Below are 7,050 nucleotides of genomic sequence, written 5' to 3'. Positions count from 1 at the left end.
ATAAGTTATTTTTAAAAATAATTTTTTCATTTTGATTTTGTAAAAATATTATAAGTTGAATTTATATAATATTAATTAAATTTAGATCAAGTCTTATTAAAAATGAAAATAGTTTTGTAGTTATCAATAAATTTTAAAATAAATATTCTTTTAGTAAAATATGAATAGTAATATCATAATAAAATCATAAATTATATTTTTTGTTACAAAAAAAAAAACTATTTTAGTGTATATTTAAAAAAATTTAAATAGTAAAAATACTATTTGTAGTTATAAATAAATTTAAAAATAACTACTATTTTTTTATTACAACTTACCTATTAGGAAGGTATAGTGAAAAGTCGTAGCACCTCCCCCTGTATACTTACAATCTCTACTAAACGAATTAAAGAAATCATGACAATTGATTATTTAATCTGGATACCAAGATTAAGGACACAAATCAATGTATAGGAAAATAATCATAAAAGCATATTATAATAATGTACAAGGGAAATAACAAGAGAATTATGCACATTAAGTTAACTAATTAAAAGAAATGTTTCAAAATTTACTTTTTCAAGAGATTTCATAGGAGTTTATTAAAAATATTTTCGAATTAACAATTTTAATTTATTTATTTATAAAAAAAAAGTTTTGATTTATTTTCAATGAATGATTTGATTTAATTTTACTTGTATACAATTTTCAAGGAAGTTATTTACATTTATTTTTGCCAAAAGAATTTATTTAAAAACAAATAAAGAAAGTGGATTCGATCATATTTATAGGAAAATGATTTTTTTTTCCATTTATTAGACTGAAAATTGTTACAATTTCATTTACAAAAGTATCTTAATTTAATTTCTATATAAGAAAAGTGATTCTAACAAATTATTTAAAGAAGAAGATTTTTTTTTTCTTTTTAATAAATTTATCTACAATGTATATTTCAACTCAATTTTATTCACACTAAAAGTGATTTTTGTTATTTTTAGGAAACAATACTCACAATTATTTAAAAAAATATTATAATTTAATTCAAATTTATTGGTAAAAAAAGATTTGGTGGAGAAACGGATTTTTACAAAAGAGAATTCAATTTTTTTTTTTAATTTTAAGAAAAAGATTTATTTTATCTTTAATTTGATTTTTTAATATATATTAAAAAGAAATTCTCTATGTTTGGCTTAAAAAAGAATTTTCTTCATTTTATTAAGTGAAATTTGCAAACTATTTCTATTTTATTAAAATATTTCAATTTTATTATAAAAAAATAGAAAATATTTTTATTATTTTTCTTTTAAAAAAATTGATTTCCTTAATTTTATCCAGAAAAAAATATATTCCAATTGGATTTTTACTTAAAAGGAACTTTATTTATTTATTTTTAAAAAAGTTTTTAGCACTTTGATTTTAACATAATTTTACAATGTTTTTAAAACCGGACCGGTCATTGAACCGGAAAAGTTACCGGTTCACTAGTTGGACCGGTGATGTCATAAATATATAATTGATATTTTATTAAAATTAAAAATAATTTTAAGAAATTTATATAATATTAAAATTATAGCATTTCATTTTTTTTTATTTGATATATCTATTAAATGATAAACATAAATATAAATGTATTAATATATCAAATTTTATTAAATAAAATATGTATATGTGGACCCCGCATTTCGACTCATGCGTTTCCCACTCGATGGCGAGCTCGATTATTAATTTCGAAAAAATGATCTTTATTGATTAAGAAAAATTGACTTGGAGTCGCCACTTATTTTTGTTTTGTTTTTAAAAGGGTAAACAAAATAAGAAAGAAAAACCCTAAGTGTGACTCCTTATTTTGGAAAAGGCGGTCTGCGAGAAACCGGATCGGGTTCGGGGGTCAGGTTACTTATCGGGAAGGTACGGTACAGACCGTAGCACCCCTTTAAATCCCTAAAATCGGGTCTCTACTAATAAAATGAAGCTGACATGGCAATCAATGGGAAAATCAATGGATACTCGAAGCAATCATGCACATATGGGAATCAAAACACGTATAAAGAATGAACAAAATATGAGTGGATGCGTACCTGGTCCTCCAGTCACGAATGCGCTACCATGAAACAGGATTAGTGAATCACGAATAGATAAAATTATGCGCATGTCAAGGAACAGAATAAATCAAACAAGCATGGTAAATAAATAAATCAATCAACCAATCAGTCAATCATAAAATCACATATGTGGGGCCCCCACCAAAGCTCGATTTATCTTGCATGAATTAATCTCATGAATCCCATTATTTCGGAATTATGAAGATTCATCATTCTTGCTTGTGTAAAAAATTAAAAGAAATAGAAGATTATTTAAAAATCGGAGCGGAATTAAAACTGTTCGAGAGAAAATTGGATTTTTGAGATTTATTTAGAAATTGAAGTCTCGAAAATTATTTGAAGACTAAAGTCTTGAGAATTAAATTTAAGAATTGGAATTTTGGATATTAAATTCGAAAGAAATTAGAATTTTGGAAATCGGAAATTAAGTTCAGAAATTGGAATTTTGAAGAATTGTTTAAAATGGAATTTCAAAATAAATAACTAAAATAATAATAATTAAATAGATTAATGAGAATATTGGAATTTTCAGAAATAGAAATTTAATTCGGAAGTCGGAAATTTTAATGAATTGTTTAAAATGAAATTTTAGAATAAATAATAAAATAATTAAATAGATCAATGTGAATATTGGAACTTTTGGAATTAGAAATTAAAATCGGAAGTGGAAACTTTAATGAATAGTTTAAAATGGAATTTTAGAATAAATAAATAAAATAATAATAATTAAATAAATTAATGTGAATATTGGAATCAGAAATTAAATTTGAAAGTCGGAAATTTTAATGAAATGTTTTAGATGAAATTTTAGAATAAATAAATAAAATAATAATGCCAATGAAAATAATAAGGATTAAATAAATAAATATGGAAATTGGAATTCCGGAAATTAAAAATCAAACTTAGAAATCGGGATTTTGAAGGATTACGTGATGATAGAATTTTAAATAAATAAATAAATAAATAAATAGATAAAATAAAATAAATAAGAAATAAAAATGAAATAATTTGTGCCTAATATAAAAATGGTAAGAAATAATTCATTAAAATGGGATTTATTCAAAATCAAGAAATAAAAAGATGAAGAATTAAGACCCTGTGAAAATGAGATTTTCTGGAAATCTATTTTTAAAAAGTTGCATGGGAGTAGAGGAGTGGAACACGTGGGTTTCAGAAAGTAGGTCGTCAAAGTTGATTTCAAGGGTCTTCTGGATTTCTTTTTGCATGTTGTCCTTTCACAGTTTCAAATTTCATACCATCAAGCCCATTTGCCGCGCAACGCATCTCCTTCTTTCTTGCGTTGGAGCCATTGTTCTCAGAATCTCCAGATGGAACTGAGAGCAAGCAGTCAAGAGACTCCAGAGAGCCCGTCGCAGAAACACCAGTTGCCATCTTGGAAGCCATTAACGACCTGGGATTGCTGGGTTTTTCCGAAACCAACCATTAAACTGCTTAATGGGTTCATGATATAGGGGCTGTTGATCAAAGGAGAAGACCCCAATTCAGTTCTCAAAGTTTCTTCCCAATTGGCTCCATATTGGTGCGGTTCCTCGCTCCATGTTTGGTTATCGGAAATGACATATCCACCCGAAGAGTGGTGGCGCCTGCTGTACTTTGGTACATCAGAAGGATTCCGAGCTGGGTAACCCGATGGAAAGGCGCCACTCGATGATGATGAACGACGTCTTCTGGCCATCATTGAAAAGCTCGGGTCTTGCACGCAGTCAAGCCTACGGACAAGAAGTCCCATGGCTTCTGCACCTACACCGTAGGGTCTTGCTGGAGCGTCGATGACCTCGTACCCACCGATACCCCCATGGCATTGACCAAGTCATCGGCCACCTTATTCTAGGCCATGCAAAACCAGGACAACAACGTGGCGTAGGGGCCACTGAAGGTAATTGTGCACATGAGAGGTCACGGAATATGGGTATGGACATGGGCAGTGGGCATGGAAGCAAGTGGCGAGCTTGGGTACGGGTATGGCGAAAGGTACGTGGTACGGGTGTGAAGGTGGTTACGCATGGCCGTGCATAGCCATGCATGGGTGAGGATGATAGACTTGAGGGGCACTTTGAAAGAGAGCGGGTGAGTGATGTGGTGTAGAGAGAGAGAGTGAAGGGTGACCGGCTTGGTGGCGAAATTGGGATTAGAGAAGTGGGTTTGTATGAGATAGAGGTTGAAAGGATGGGGCCATAGGTTAGTGGGCTTGATTGATGGTAAAAACGGGCATGCGAAGGTTAGAGAATGGGCATGAAAGTGGGCACCTGAAGAAAACAAGGATATGTGGTGATGCCATAGAGAGAGAAAAGGTGGTGATGGTGGAGGCGTTTCGCCGCCGGCGGCAAGCCGCCGGCGTCATTCGAGGACAACTTCTTTTTGGCTTTCTTATAAGATTTGCATCTGCTACATTAGTGCTGGGGGAAACAGCATTCAATTTTCACCTGGATTGCCAACCTCATAGTTGACGGGTACTATCGGATGCTTTGATGGATGAGCTAAGTTCAGTCATTCTAACTGATAGCTCCTTCTCTGATGTTCAAATTAACCTAGCAGTGACTCACTCACGGGCTTCTCATGGCTTCTTGAATAATTCTTCAGCAACTTAATGAATGTTTCGGCTCCAAAACAAACACTGGTTTGAAGGAGGTTACTTGGTTTTGCAACCTTTGATTTAGATCTCCATCCTAATTTTGTCCGTTGCTCTTGGATGCTGCATTTGAAGGCAACTGCTAGCAATTCCTCCCTGAGATACTTGAGCCACCTTTCAACAGCTCCCGATGCAGGATGCGGAATCAAGCACCAACTGTCAAGATACCCCTCAATGCACCTTTTGAAGCAAAGGCTTTGTAACCACAGTTTATACTCTATGAACAGGAGCCTTCAGGTGGTGATATATGAACCAAGACGCTCCACAACCAGTTACATGGGAACGGAGAAGGGTGAATGATGAAATTGTTTAAAAACAGAGCAAGAATGACGAGGGGAAAGAAGTATTTAGACAAAGCCACGTATCATGAGTGTTAAACGGGCTTAAAACCGGTGGGACAAACAGGAAGGCTTCAATATAACTATCATACATCAAACCTAAACCCAAAGAAGAATCTCACCATTTGCAGGGGAAAATCAAGAGTATAAGAGGGGATAAAACAGAGCAACTGCAATGTGAGCTTAAATACAACAAACTCAATAATCAACGCTTAAAATCAACAATGACAAGGAAAATAAAGCAAAGAAATCCAAAGCAAAAGTGTCTGCAGTGGTCGTACCTGAACTCCTTAAGTGAGAAACAATCCAACTCCTTCTCTTGCAGTCATAAAAAATACCCTCCAAAAAGATGAACCTCCTCTGATTCCTCTGCTTTTCTCAAGCTACTCGTCTCTGTAGATCAACTCAAGATGCACTCCCTCCCCCCAGCAGCCTGATACCCCCCGACCCTCAGAAAAACCCCCTCCTTCAGCCCCAAAAGCCTCTCCCTGTTCCTATCTTCTTTGGCAAGCCGCTACTTGCCGCACTGTTCCTCGCATCAGCAGCATGGCACCTTCACCTACTAGCATGGACGCCCACGTTTATGCAGCTGATTTTCCGGGTGTGGAGAAAAGAGGGACCCCCTCCCACTTATCTCCAATGTGCTGCCAGCTCCTCTAATGTTATATTAAAACTAAAATCCCTCAAACGGGGGTCTACAGTATAATATTTACATATAAGAAGAAAATTATAACATTTAATTTTATCTACATATCTATGCATTTTATTATTTTAAAATTTTAAAAATATTATATTAATTAATTTATATTATTTTCATATTTATTGTTAATAATTATTATAAAAATAAACATGAATATAAATATTTATATTTGTTTAAATGTTTTATATTATAAAAATTAGCAAAGAGCATTAATATAAAATATTGTTACCTATATCCAACAAAGGAATTGTGCAACATAAGGGTTGGCTCTTTCTTTTCTAAACCTTAGATCCGAGGTTCAAATCCTCACAATGCAATTGGAAACTCACAAATTTAATGAGTTCTATAAATAGTCCAACTGATTGAACCGGTTTTTAAATCATTGGAATTTTATTTTTAACATTATCTAAAAAGAGAATTTTGTTTAACCTTATTAGAAAAAAAAATTATTTACAACTTTAATCAAATAAATTTATCTTTCCAAAAGGTTTTTTACAAGCTTACCTAAAAAAGTTTGCCTGATCTTTTATGGTAAAATGATTTTAAATAAAAGAAATTTTTATAATTTTGATTCAAAAAATAAAAAATAGATAAATGAATCGATTTAAAAATAATAAATAAATAAATAAATAACAAAAGTTAAAAAATAAAAAATAAAATCAAAATCAAAATCAAAATGTTAACTAAAAAAATGAATTTTGGCTTAAAATTGATTTAAAAGAACTTTTTTTTTTATTTCACAATTTTATCCAAAAAGAGAATCTTGCATTAATAATAATAATAATAATAATAATAATAATAATAATAATAATAATAATAAAGTTTACAAACAAAATTTAGCTTATCTTTTATGAAAAAGAGGATATTTCAATCAAATGGATTTTACAAATTTTATATATTAAAAAGATTTACATATTTCTTTCATGAAATTCGTTTCAATCCAACATTATTTAAAAATCATTTTTTTTTTCACAATTTTTATTATAGAAAAAAAAAAAGGAATGATTTATTTTAGGAAGACGATCTTACAACTTAGTAAAAAAATTATTTGGAAAAGCTTTATTAAAAAAGTAAAAATAAATAAAAAAAGATTAAGAAATTGAAAAAAAATATAAAAAGAAGAAAAAAAAAACTCCACAAAAAGTTTTTATTTATTTATTTTTTCGCACTAGTTTGATTAATTAAGGAAAGAATTATTACAAAATTTTTCAAAAAAAAATAAAAATAAATAACATGGGAGATTCTACAAGAATTAATTTAAATGTTTTTTTTTTGTAATTT

This window comes from Vitis riparia, chromosome 17 (assembly GCF_004353265.1).
Source record: "Vitis riparia cultivar Riparia Gloire de Montpellier isolate 1030 chromosome 17, EGFV_Vit.rip_1.0, whole genome shotgun sequence".
In the NCBI taxonomy this organism is placed as follows: domain Eukaryota; kingdom Viridiplantae; phylum Streptophyta; class Magnoliopsida; order Vitales; family Vitaceae; genus Vitis; species Vitis riparia.
Note: the sequence above shows the minus strand (reverse complement) of the source record.